This window comes from Lolium perenne, chromosome 2 (assembly GCF_019359855.2).
Source record: "Lolium perenne isolate Kyuss_39 chromosome 2, Kyuss_2.0, whole genome shotgun sequence".
Lineage (NCBI taxonomy): Eukaryota > Viridiplantae > Streptophyta > Magnoliopsida > Poales > Poaceae > Lolium > Lolium perenne.
Genome location: NC_067245.2, coordinates 263,290,610 through 263,302,829, shown reverse-complemented (window position 1 = coordinate 263,302,829; position 12,220 = coordinate 263,290,610). Strand labels below are relative to the sequence as shown.

The window sequence follows — 12,220 nt, the reverse complement described above, 5'->3', positions numbered from 1 at the left end:
GCCTTCAAGGCTGCTGAAGCTGATGCAGCGGCCAAGATGGATGAGGCTCTTGAAGATGCCAGCAATGCCAACATGGTGTTGCAAGCTGAGCTGGAGGAGCTGGCCAAAGCCCGGAAGGCTGCCGAGGAAAAAGCTGCACGGCTGGAGGCGGAGCAGAAGGAGTACAACCGGCTGGTCTTGCAAACTGACAGACATGCCTACCGTAAGTCCTTTCCTTTTGCACTTTCTGATTACTGCCCACAAGCCTTTTTTCTTCCGATCGCATTTTCTTTTCGTTATCTTTCCTTCCGGTTGCATTTTCTTCCGGATTCCTTTACTTAGCCTCTTTCTTTCTTTGCACAGGCCTCTTCCCGGACTCTCAGAGGTTTGCTGTCAAGAAGGTTGACGAGCGCCGCACTGCCCAGGGCCAAGAGAATCTTGGCGCGCCGTGGACCCCCTATGACCATCTGGTCGCGCTGAGCACGCGGGTGTCTCATATGCGCGCCATAGATCGCAACCTGTCTGACATTCCTGATGTAGCTACCCAGCTCTTCAGGACTCTGTGGCCTGGCGAGGAGGTGCCGGATACTTTCTCACTGATCAGCGACCGCCTTAAGGGCGCCGGCAAGAGGATCCGCGAGTGGCAGTGCTCTGCTGCCCGCGCTGGAGCAGACTCTGCCCTCCGCGTCGCTTGCTCATGGTATCCGGAGCTGAACCTGGATGCCCTCACCGGAGTGCGCGAAGGCGCGGAAACCGATCTGGACCCGATTCTTACCGCTAAGTGGCAGGATCGCGCGCACCACATCGCGGAGTACGCCGACATGCGCACCTTCATCCCTCCCCTCCTGACGTCCAAGATTATCTCGACGAGGAGGAGGATGAAGCCGAGGAGGAGCCTCTGGGCGATGCCGGTGCTGGCGATGCCCCTCCTGAAGCCCCCGCTGCCTGATCATCCACTTACTTGAAGATTTACCTGTGTTATGCTCTTTGGTCCTGCTTATCTCAAAACAATGTCCCGTTAAATTCTACCCCGGTATGCCGGGGTTTATGATGTAAAAACTCTAAGTTCGCTTTTGGTTGCCGTACAACAGTTTATGCCGGTAAGTTATACCGGTAGTCAATTATCTTAAGTTTGCCTTAGCATATTTGCTTTTGGTTTTGCTTTTATCATGCACTGCAAAGATTTCCAAATTGTCTCTGCATCCAATTTGATGCACACTTGGTTCTTTTGCCTTGGCTCTGCCTGCCTTCTCTGGGCGTTCTTTGGCGTATGAGCGCAACGTTCTTTCACCAAACAAGCATTTTCTTGAACTTAGAAATAACTTCGAAATTTTGCAAAAAACCGGTTTATCCGGGGTTAGTTAAATTTTCCGGATTGTTCTTTCCTGCTCTTCCTCTTCGCAGTTCATGTGCTTATCCCCTACCGGTTTATCTTGCTTGCCATGAAGCCGGGTTGCGGACAGCAGCAGAGTCGAAGACTCCGGTAGGGTTTAGCACACTACTAAACCGGAAAGAAAAAACGTTCAATAAGCAACCGGTAAACTGAAAAAATAAACAACTTACATGCAACCTTAGTGGGGTAGTCCCCGAGATTCATTCAAGGTTCCGGCATCTTTTATTCATAGCAATTAAGGTACAAAAAGGAACTTCTTACACCACAACTTCAAGAGTAGAAAGGACGCAACAGAGCTACGTTCCATGGACGCTTGCTCTCCTCTCCGGACCTGTCCGCCTTTCCTTTTTTCCACTCCTGTGCATCGATCAAGTAGTATGCATCATTGTGAAGCACTTTGCTTACAATGAAGGGACCTTCCCATGGTAGTAAGAGCTTATGCCGGCCTTCAGTGCGCTGCACTAGGCGTAGCACCAGATCTCCTTCCCGGAAAACTCTCGGGTTAACCTTCCGGCTATGATAGCGTCTGAGGTTTTGCTGGTAAATGGCTGTTCTTGCCAAAGCCAGCTCTCTTGCTTCTTCTAGCAAGTCCACATCATTTTCTCTGGCCTCTTTGACCTCTTGCTCAGTATAGAGCTGTACCCTTGGTGAATCATGAATGATGTCAGTTGGTATGACTGCTTCTGCTCCGTATACCATGAAGAATGGAGTGTACCCAGTGGACCGGTTTGGAGTTGTTCTTATGCTCCACAACACTGATGGTAGCTCATCAAGCCAACACCCTGGTGACTTTTCTACCGCCTCAACGAGCCTAGGTTTGATACCGGAAAGTACCAAAGCATTCATTCTTTCCACTTGGCCATTGCCTTGTGGGTGTGCCACTGAGCACAAATCCAACCGGATGTTGTTGTCCTCACAAAACCTTTTGAACTCACCTTGAGCAAAGTTGGTTCCATTGTCAGTGATGATGCTGTGCGGGTATCCATACCGCAAAATGACATCTTTTAAGAACTTCACCGCTGTATGCCCATCACATTTTGCGATAGGTTTTACTTCTAGCCATTTGGTGAATTTATCCACCATAACCAAGATGTGAGTCATGCTGCTCCTTGCAGTTTTGAATGGGCTGACCATATCGAGGCACCAAACGGCAAACGGCCATGTTAATGGTATTGTTTTTAAACCGGACGCTGGGGTATGATTTTGCTTGGCGTACCTCTGGCACCCGTTGCATTTTCTTACTAAGTCCTCAGCGTTTTCCAAAGCAGTGGGCCAATAAAACCCATGCCGGAATACTTTTGCTACCAGCGCCCTTGATGAAGCATGATGGCCACATTCTCCTTGGTGAATCTCCTCAAGCATTTCTTTCCCTTCTTCCGGTTCCACACATCTTTGAAGGACACCGGTAACGCTTCTCTTGTACACCTCACCATTGATGAATGTATATGCTTTGGACCTTCTTTGGATTCTCCTTGATTCATTTTCGTCATCCGGCAAGGTGCCGTTGATCAGGAATTCCTTAATAGGTTTAACCCACGACGGTGTCTCTCGAACCGAAAACACCGGTGCATCTATCTCCATGCTATCTACCAGCATCACTTCTTCTGGTACGGCTGCAGCAGTCCCTGAGCTTGTTGGTGTAGTCCCCGAGTTTCCTTCATCGATATCCATGGATACTACATGCGATTCCGGTACAAAAATTGATTCCGATTCCGGGCTTGGTTTGATCGATGGTACTCTTAAGTGAGCTAAAGCTATTCCGAGAGGAATTTCTTGCCTGGATGAGCCCAGCTTGGACAAAGCATCCGCGGCTTCGTTTTCTGCGCGCGGCACATGGTGAAACTCACACCCTTCGAAGAATCCGGCAATCTTTTGCACGTGAAACCGGTACGAGGCCATGTTGGCATCTTTTGCATCCCAATCCCCAGAACACTGCTGTACCACAAGATCTGAATCTCCATAGCAAATGATCCGGTGCGCACCGATTTCCTTTGCGACCTTAAGCCCATGGATCAAAGCTTCGTATTCAGCGACATTGTTTGATGCCCTGAAATGTACTTGCAAAACATACCGAAGATGATCTCCTTTTGGTGAGGTGAGCACCACACCGGCACCTAGACCCTCTTTAAGTTTGGATCCGTCAAAGTGCATTTTCCAGTATTCTGTCCTCTGATCTGGCGGTTTGTATTGCATCTCCGCCCAATCGACGAGGAAATCAGCCAAAGCCTGTGATTTTATGGCATCTCTTCTTTCGTACGCTGGTACATATGGTGATATCTGGATTGCCCACTTTGCAATCCTTCCGCTAGCGTCCTTGTTGCACATGATATCGGAGATTGGTGCTTCACTCACCACCTTCATAGGATGTTCTTCAAAGTAATGCTTGAGTTTTGTGGCGGCCATGTACACGCCATAAGTCATCTTTTGGAAGTGAGGGTAGTTTTGTTTTGAGAGGGAGAGCACCTCGCTCAGGTAGTATACCGGCCTCTGGACGGTTTTTCCTTCCTCTTCTCTTTCAACCTCCACCACTACGCTCACAACCCGGTTTGTTGCTGCTATGTATAATAGCATCGACTCTCTTTCTAGAGGTGAGGCCAGTATAGGTGCTGTGGCCAACATTGTTTTCAGTTCTTTAAACGCTGCGTCTGCTTGAGGGGTCCAGACGAACGTGTCAGATTTTTTCATGAGAGCATAGAGTGGCAGAGCTTTTTCTCCCAACCTGCTTATGAACCGGCTTAGCGATGCCAAGCTACCGGTAAACTTTTGCACATCCTTTAGTTCTCGTGGGATAGTCATTCTTTCTATTGCCCGGATTTTTACCGGATTGACTTCAATGCCCCGGCTCGACACAGGGAAACCGAGCAGCTTGCCGGCAGGGACACCGAAAGTGCATTTTGCCGGATTAAGTTTCATCCGGAACCGTCTTAGGTTATCGAATGTTTGCCGGATGTCACTGATTAAGGTGTTCTTTACCTTAGTTTTCATCACAATGTCGTCTACATAGACTTGCACATTCTTTCCGATTTGATCAAACAAGCATTTTTGCATACAGCGCTGGTACGTTGCACCAGCGTTGCGCAAACCAAAGGGCATAGTGATATAGCAATAAGCCCCATGCGGGGTAATGAACGCAGTTTTTATTTGATCTTCCTTTTTCAAGGGAATTTGGTGGAAACCGGAATACGCATCCAGAAAGGACAACAACTCACACCCAGCAGTTGAATCAATCACTTGATCGATCCGTGGCAGAGGGAAAGGATCTCTTGGGCAAGCCTTGTTTAGGTTGGTGTAGTCGATGCACATGCGCCATACCTTTGGAGCTTTTGCCTCCAGGTTCTCATCTTTTTTCTTTTCAACCATTACCGGATTGGCCAGCCACTCTGTGTGCGTGACCTCCACAATGAATCCGGCAATGAGCAGTTTAGTCACTTCTTCTCCAATAATCTTCCTCCTATTTTCAGCGAACCGGCGCAAGGGTTGCCGCACCGGCTTGGCATCTTTCCGGACATTTAAAGAGTGCTCAGCCAGCTCCCTCGGAACACCCACCAAGTCATCAGTTGACCAGGCAAAGATATTCCGATTCTCACGGAGGAAGCTGACGAGCGCGTTTTCCTATGCTTGATCGAGTCTGGCACCGATGCGAACGGTGCGCTCTGGGTAAGCCGGATCCAGCACAATGTCCTTTGTTTCATTTGTCGGCTTGAATGCCGGTGAGCCCAAGCTGCCACTCATTGCCGCTAAACTCAACTGTGAGGACTGAGCCAGCGCAACCGCGGTTTGCATTCTTCTTTTTTCCTCCGCGATCACCAGCGATTCCGCTAGGTTTGATCCGGCAGATGCAGTTTCCAGTGAGACCTTATAGTTCCCCACCACAGTTAAGGGTCCACGAGGTGCTGGCATTTTCATCTTGAGGTAAGCTGTATGAGTCGTAGCCATGAAAGCTGCCAACGCTGGTCTTCCCAGCAACGCATGGTAAGGACTGTCTAGGTCCACCACCTCAAACTCAACATTTTCAACCCGGCAATTATCACGTCCTCCAAACGCTACGTCCACCCGAACTTTTCCTACCGGAGCACAGGACAAGCCCGGAACGATTCCGTGGAACGTTGTACGCGTTGGCTGAAGCATGTTTTCTGTTATGCCCAGCGTATGCATGGTATGCTTGTACATGATGTTTATGCTGCTGCCGTTGTCTATCAGCACCTTGCTGAATTTTACTCGGGTTTGCGGCCCTTTCATGATTGGGTCCACAACAAGAGCATATCCACCCGGATTCGGCATGATTTTGGGGTGATCCTTAAATGACCAGGTAATTTCCTGATCTGACCACATCATGTATCTGGGAACTGCCGGCATCACGGCGTTTACCTCCATGGAGCGGCGATGCACACTTTGCCTGTCTGTCGGCTCAGTGACAAAGACAACACAGCACAGATGCAGGCCCTCGTAAACATTCTGGCCTAAAGGTGCCGGTGGAGGTGGTTGATCATCGTTTTGCTCCACCCGGTTAACTTGCTGGTATTGTTGCCTATCTGGCTGATGCTGTACCGGTAAAGCATTTGCTCCGGTGAGTGGTGGTGGTGGTGGTAGTTGTTGCTGACGCAGCATATCTTGTGATGGTGGCAACACTGTTGAGCACCCTTGTGCTTGCGCGTCCTTTACCGCTCCCTTTTGCATCAAGTACTTGGTCCAAGAACAATCCTTCGTCAGGTGATTTGACGGGTGATCCGGGTTTGGCGTGTGCCACCGGCAAGGTTGATCCATGGCGGCTTCCATGGTGTATTTTACGGGTTCCTGCCAATTCTTTTTCTGGCCCCAGGGTTTCTTTTCGACCCACTGCTTTTTTGGACCCGCCCATGGCTGCGATCCGGTTTTTTGCCTTTGGCTGCCGCCGGCATCATAATTTTCTTGCACGGCAGCAACGTGCTGCGGAGCGTACCTTCGATCCGGGAAATCTTCCCTTCTTTTGTTGTTCCGGTTGTCCCGGTATTGTTCCTGTCGCTGCTCCGGCTCAGCTTGTACTGCTGGTTGCAATGGGTCTCCCAATGCATAGCTATCCGCCACACGTATCATCTCTGCCAAGGTTGCTGGCATGCTTCTCTGCAGCTTTTGCCACAACAGTGATCCTCTCCGGCATCCTTGACTGAACCAAGCAATTGCTTGTGCTTCAATCACTCCTTCACATGTGTTTCTTGTTGAGTTCCATCGGGTAAGATAATCCCTGTCTGTCTCACCGGCACGTTGCTGGCATAAAGCGAGCTGTTGGGGCCGGTTTGGCCTCTTGTAAGTGCTACTGAAGTTGTTCACGAAGGCTTCCTCAAAGTCCAGCCATCCGTTAATGCTTCCTGCCGGCAAGTTGTTAAGCCAAATCCGTGCAGGGCCTACCAAGTAAGGCGGTATGATTCTCACCGCCCAACGCCGGTTTACTCCACCACCAGCTACATAAACAGCTGTGACATAGTCCGCCAGCCAATCTTCCGGCTTGGTCGTGCCATCATACGTTTTTGTGTCTCGGGGCAGCTGGAAATTGCGTACAGGTGGCTCTTCTCCCATGATCCGTGGGCCAAAACACTTCGGGCCAGGAGGACCTTCAGATTCAATCATTTCAGAAAGATGTACTCTATCCAGCCTGTGCCTCGCATCCTGGTCTGGCAAACATCTCTCCCCCAGGCGATCCCCCAAGGGGTTCCGGTAGACTCTTGTTCGTTCTACTTCGGAATCTCCCTCTCCGTATCTTTCCGGTTCCGCGGCTCTTGCCTGCCGGTACCTTGGTGGTGGCATCTCCTCATACGCTGCCCTTGCAGCTCGATAATTTTGCCCGGTTTCATATCTACCGGCATGATTGTTTCCGGCATAGCCTCCTCTGGCGTAGCCTCGACCTGCCCCTTGGCTTTTTCTACCGGCATCATGTTGCCCGGCTTGTTGTTTTCCGGCAAGAACCGGATCGTACACAGTCATCTGCTGTGCGTTCATCTCTTTTTCTCTTCTTCTGTCCGGATGGGGGGACGATGCCTGCCCATGGGACTTGCTTCCGACATTCTTTGTTGAACGCACGGATTTTGAGGCCGCGGCCTTGTTCAGTGTGGGGACCCCGGACTAGCTGTCCGAAATTCCCTGTTATGTATACAGTTCACGATCCCATGATCAGTGCGCCGTGAACACATAACCGAACTGATATCAAATTACACCATCCAATTACAAAGCGGAATAAGAAAATTACAACATGGTCACATGACCGATAATTACATAATAGCCTCGAAGGGCCTAACTAAACATCAGAGTAGCATCATCACTTCAAGCAATAAGCAGCACCCAAGTCATCTGCCATAACCCTACAGGCAACTGACTGGGAAGACGTTCCTAGCTCGCATAGACGTCGCCAACTCCTTCTTCATCTGTCGAACTCCTTCAAGTCTGGCCAAGTAAATAGCCAGGGACAAAGCCGTGAGTACATTTGGAATTGTACTCGCAAACCATTTACAAAGTAACATATCAAGGAGAACAAGGTACCGAGGACTAACTAGGAGGTCAAGAGGGAATGACCACTTATATAACAAGAATATGTTATGGGGAAGAGAAGAAGTGTTTTTAGTGGAGTTAGCATCTCAACTTCATGGGTGAAGGAGATGAGAGATTATATCTAGGACATCACTACTAGACTTATTTTAGGAAGATCTTTCACGACATAAACACTTAGGAAGGGTAGACCCAATTTTTATCAATTCCTTTCCGACCACCTCATTGTGGTCATCAACCATTTTACCAGTACTCCAAGTACTCCAACACAAAACCCGTTTCTTTCCTTTGTCAAACATTTTCACAAACAAAACACATCAGGCTAAGCAACAGCCAATCCAACCGTCCATGACCGCGGACGCGGCTATTCGAATAGATTTAACTCTGCAGAGTTTGCGCACTTTCCCCACAAGAACCGATAAATCCGCCGGGATCATCCCCGGATCGTCATACGAAAGTATGCGAGACTCGGATAATCGGTCATAGTCTTTCGCCGTCTCCCTTAACATGAGCCCCTCCTGCGGGCTTAACCCTTCTCGGCACCCCGGCAGCATACCTCCTTTTTGAGCGTATCTCCGGCGCCACGACAGAAGACCCTCAGTAATCGTCCGGCTGCAAGTTAATGCAGTGTATTGCCTCCTTCAGAGCGCAACCCGGTGTTAGAGGTCACCGTGACCTTCCTAGAGAGTGGTGAAGGTATCTCATGTCAAATTCAACAAACTACGGACTAAGCCCGTGCCCACTTTGGATATTGTGGTTGCGCTAGTTAATTGTCATGGGTGAGTACTTAGGCGCCAAAGTTTTCATAAAACCCAACCACTTTCTCACATCCTCATCATTTTTACCAAATCCTTTCCTTTCATAAATCCTCACTTGGGGAAAACATCATGCCCAAGGTTTTATCAAAAACTTTTACAACAAGGTAAAACCTTGAGGGTTTTCCCAACCTAAAGTTTATGCGTGAACTAAGAAGTATAATAGCCCAAAAGTTGCCATTATACCATGAAGGGTGACAAAGACATCCATACTCACATGGAGCATAAATGGAGATAGTCAAAAGTGGAGCAATTTTTAATGAGGTTAACCCATATCTTTACTAGAATTAGAGGTGTCAAAAGGCGATGAACGTAATTCGCATACTTAGAGTAGGTATGCAAAGTAACAAGGAGAACCTTACATACTTGGTGGCAAGTATGTGAAGAAACAAAGTAATCGAAAACCCAAGGAACACAAGGAGCCAAGAGACCAAAGGATGGCAAGATCTCAATCAAGCACATAGAGAACGATGGATCAAAGTAAATGGCTTGCCTTGGCTTATTTGTCCCTGTACTTCTTCAACCATATCAATATAAGAATCCCAACAATATAAATAAAATCCTTGTCCAATTCCACTTCTTCTTCTTCTCCGGAATTGCTCGCGTCTATCGCCGGAAAATATAAAAGGAACACAATCAATCACATTGCATCAACAAGACAACATTCAACAATCAACAACCAACCATGCAGCCAAGGTATAACATACTAAGGACTTATAGATACCACAAACAACTTCAAGAGTTTTAATTTAGAAAACCCCATTTATTTACCTAGTAGAGGTATGAGTGCATCACAACTTAGCAATTGCCTCTCTCGGTTATCACCATGGTATAAACCAAACATCCCCTGGTAGATAACATCATAAAGAGGACAAGAGCATTAGTTTGGCATCAAACACATTCACAGTACATTTTCAAACATTTTGGGAAATGTAGAAAACAGTTTTCCTAACTTAGTTGGCTCACACAACACAACATCCAAAATAGGAAGCAAACCATATTCCACATCATTTGAAAACTTAAGCAAAACAATAGGGCTAATGTTAAGTTGCAGAGGTTTTGTTTTGCAAGAATAAAACAAAGGTTGTCCATTCCTAATAAAGAGAGTTGGTCAAGGGTTTTAAATAGACCAACAAGTTTTGGTCCAACAATGCATGTCACACATATACCTTACTAACAGTAACGAATATGCATGAACAGAGACTAATAATATTTTTCCTAGATGGCCAGTACTAATACAAGACTAACCCAGTTGGAATCACCCAAAAATATTAAACCTACAAATTTAGGAATTTCTTTGAATCTGACTGTACAGAAATCAAGATCTGTAAGCCATAAATCGTAGAAAAATCCTAAAAATATGAGACCACTGGCATTTGAAAGATATCTAAACAGAGGTGCACACACAATTGGATTTGGTTTCAAATTGTTTCTGAAACTCTCACAAATGGATTGACAAGATTACTGCATGTCTATACCATTTGCTTTACCTCTGGAGTTACAGAACAGGTAAGGGTTTGAAACTTGTTTGAGAAGATTAAGAAAACATTCAGTAGTCCTACAGAACTGGAATCACTCAATTTGGTTCAAATATGGATTTTTGGCGATTTAAAAGCTAACAGCCATGTCTGCAGAACACACAGAACAAGTTTAATTCACCACAAATCTTACATCCATCACAAAAATATGAGGTCAGCTGCATCTGAAAGGTATTGAATAGGTGGTTATTACCCAATTTGTTTCACTCAAAGATTCGTTCCCAAGCTCCTGGTTTAATTCGACAAAGTCAGATCTGACCAGATCTTGACCTGTGAACCATTTCAGCTTCAGGAGGTCAATCGAAGTGAAACCACTGCCAAAATGAAGGTATTGAAGAGGGCTTTCACCTACAGTTCAGTTTGCTCAAAAAGGTTTCGTAAAACGGAACAAATCTAACAAACAGTGAATCTGCATGTTTACAGAACTTTATTTACCACGGACAATCCGTAACGAATTTGAGGATGAGACCAACGCCAAGTTGTAGATATTTTCCGTATCTATCTGCGGAACTTTGAATCACTCGATTTGGATCTGCGCACGAGATTTGGTGGATTTTACAAGTTCGTACCAGAATCTGAAATAGCAAGATAGCAGAAATTACTGCAAGGATTTGGACGAACTTTGCTCAAGAACTTCAGATCTGAGGATAGCTCAAGCTTCTCCATGCTTGGACCAACATGCACCTACATCAAGATCCAATCTTAGCAATGGAGGAAGAGGAAGAGGAGAGAAAACCATCTAGGGTTGGGGAGAAGAAGGAGAGGGAGGCTCTCATGGTGAGGAGGAGCTTGAGGGAGGAGGGAGCTTCATCTTGGAGTGCCTTCCATGGCCATGGCCGGCCATGGGAGCAAGGGGCAGCAGCATTTTCGTGGGGGAGAGGTAGAGGAGAGTGTGAGGGAGTGGAGTGTGAGAAAAATGACCAAAGGAGGAGGGAGTGGCCGGCCAAGGGCCAATTTATAGAGGGAGAGGGGTGGCTGCCTCCTTATTTGATTGGCCAAGGTGGGTGGCTGCCCATTTAGTGATTGGGGTAGTTGGGAGGCAAGGCTTGGAAGAGAAGGAAATGAGGAGGGAGGGCTGGCCGAATTTTCTTGCCATGGCCGGCTCCTTCTTGACAACCACAAGTGAACAAACAAAGTGCAATGCCACTTCATGAATGTCGACCAAGGTTGAGTATTTGAGGGGTTAGCTAAAAATGGTTTGGTGATGTATTAAAATTTGGGAGAGAGGTGATAATAAACATTGGTGGCAATGTTGGAGAATAAAGTACTTTGAGCAAATTATCAAATTGGCCAAGAGATGATGGTGGTGATGGTGGTTGAGACAATGGTAGAGCAAGATTAAGAGAGATGGTGAGTGAAGTAACCATATACTCACAATGAAGAATATGGGGACTTAAATCATGAATTCATGAGGTCAAGGTAATGATGGAAAAGAATATAAATTGCTCTACAAATGAGAGGTCAATAGGGAGTGAGTTGAAAGTATCAAATGGTCATCCATTTGATCCAGAATTGGAGGATGGAGGGGATACAATGTGGTGGATCAGAGATGTGCATAAGATGTGCAAGAGTTGTCATTTGAAAAAGATCTTGTTTGAAAAGTATTTGAAACACCTCAATTGTCTAGGGACAATTGGGAATGAACTCAAGTGGAATGAAGTTTGAAAGTGTTGAGATAAAACTAGTTGGAACATAGGGGTTCAAAATATTCTACTTACTTTCTCAAGTAAGGTAGAGTTTTTCTCAAAGGTAAAAATAAGCAAGAGGAAAACAAGAAATGGTATAGGTACCATAAACAAGCTTTTTGTTAAAACAAAGCAAAATAGAAATAATGTTTTATAAATCAATACTTGGTAGAAATGGGATGAAAAACAAAACCCATTTCAGTACCTTGTTTTCTTTGAAGAGAAATCTTGGAAAGTTTTAATAAAACTAGAAGTAGTTTTGTGATCAAAACTAGAGAAGGAAAACTGTAGGAT

At 46.5% G+C, this 12,220-nt stretch overlaps 1 long non-coding RNA gene across 3 annotated transcripts; it reads right to left on the bottom strand.

The window, feature by feature from the left end:
• Nucleotides 1-9,202: 9,202 nt before the first annotated feature.
• LOC127335824 (uncharacterized) lies at nt 9,203-11,223 on the bottom strand. 3 transcript variants are annotated; one of them, XR_011751117.1, is made up of 4 exons: nt 10,863-11,223; nt 10,677-10,773; nt 10,435-10,589; nt 9,203-9,309 (listed from the first exon to the last, which is right to left on the bottom strand). It is a non-coding gene; the product is annotated as an uncharacterized lncRNA (long non-coding RNA). The 3 variants fall into 3 exon arrangements; XR_011751116.1 differs by lacking the exon at nt 9,203-9,309 and adding an exon at nt 9,475-9,550 and having other exon boundaries at nt 10,863-11,222; XR_007873012.2 differs by lacking the exon at nt 9,203-9,309 and adding an exon at nt 9,475-9,550 and having other exon boundaries at nt 10,435-10,511; nt 10,863-11,217.
• Between the last annotated feature and the right edge of the window lie 997 nt (nt 11,224-12,220).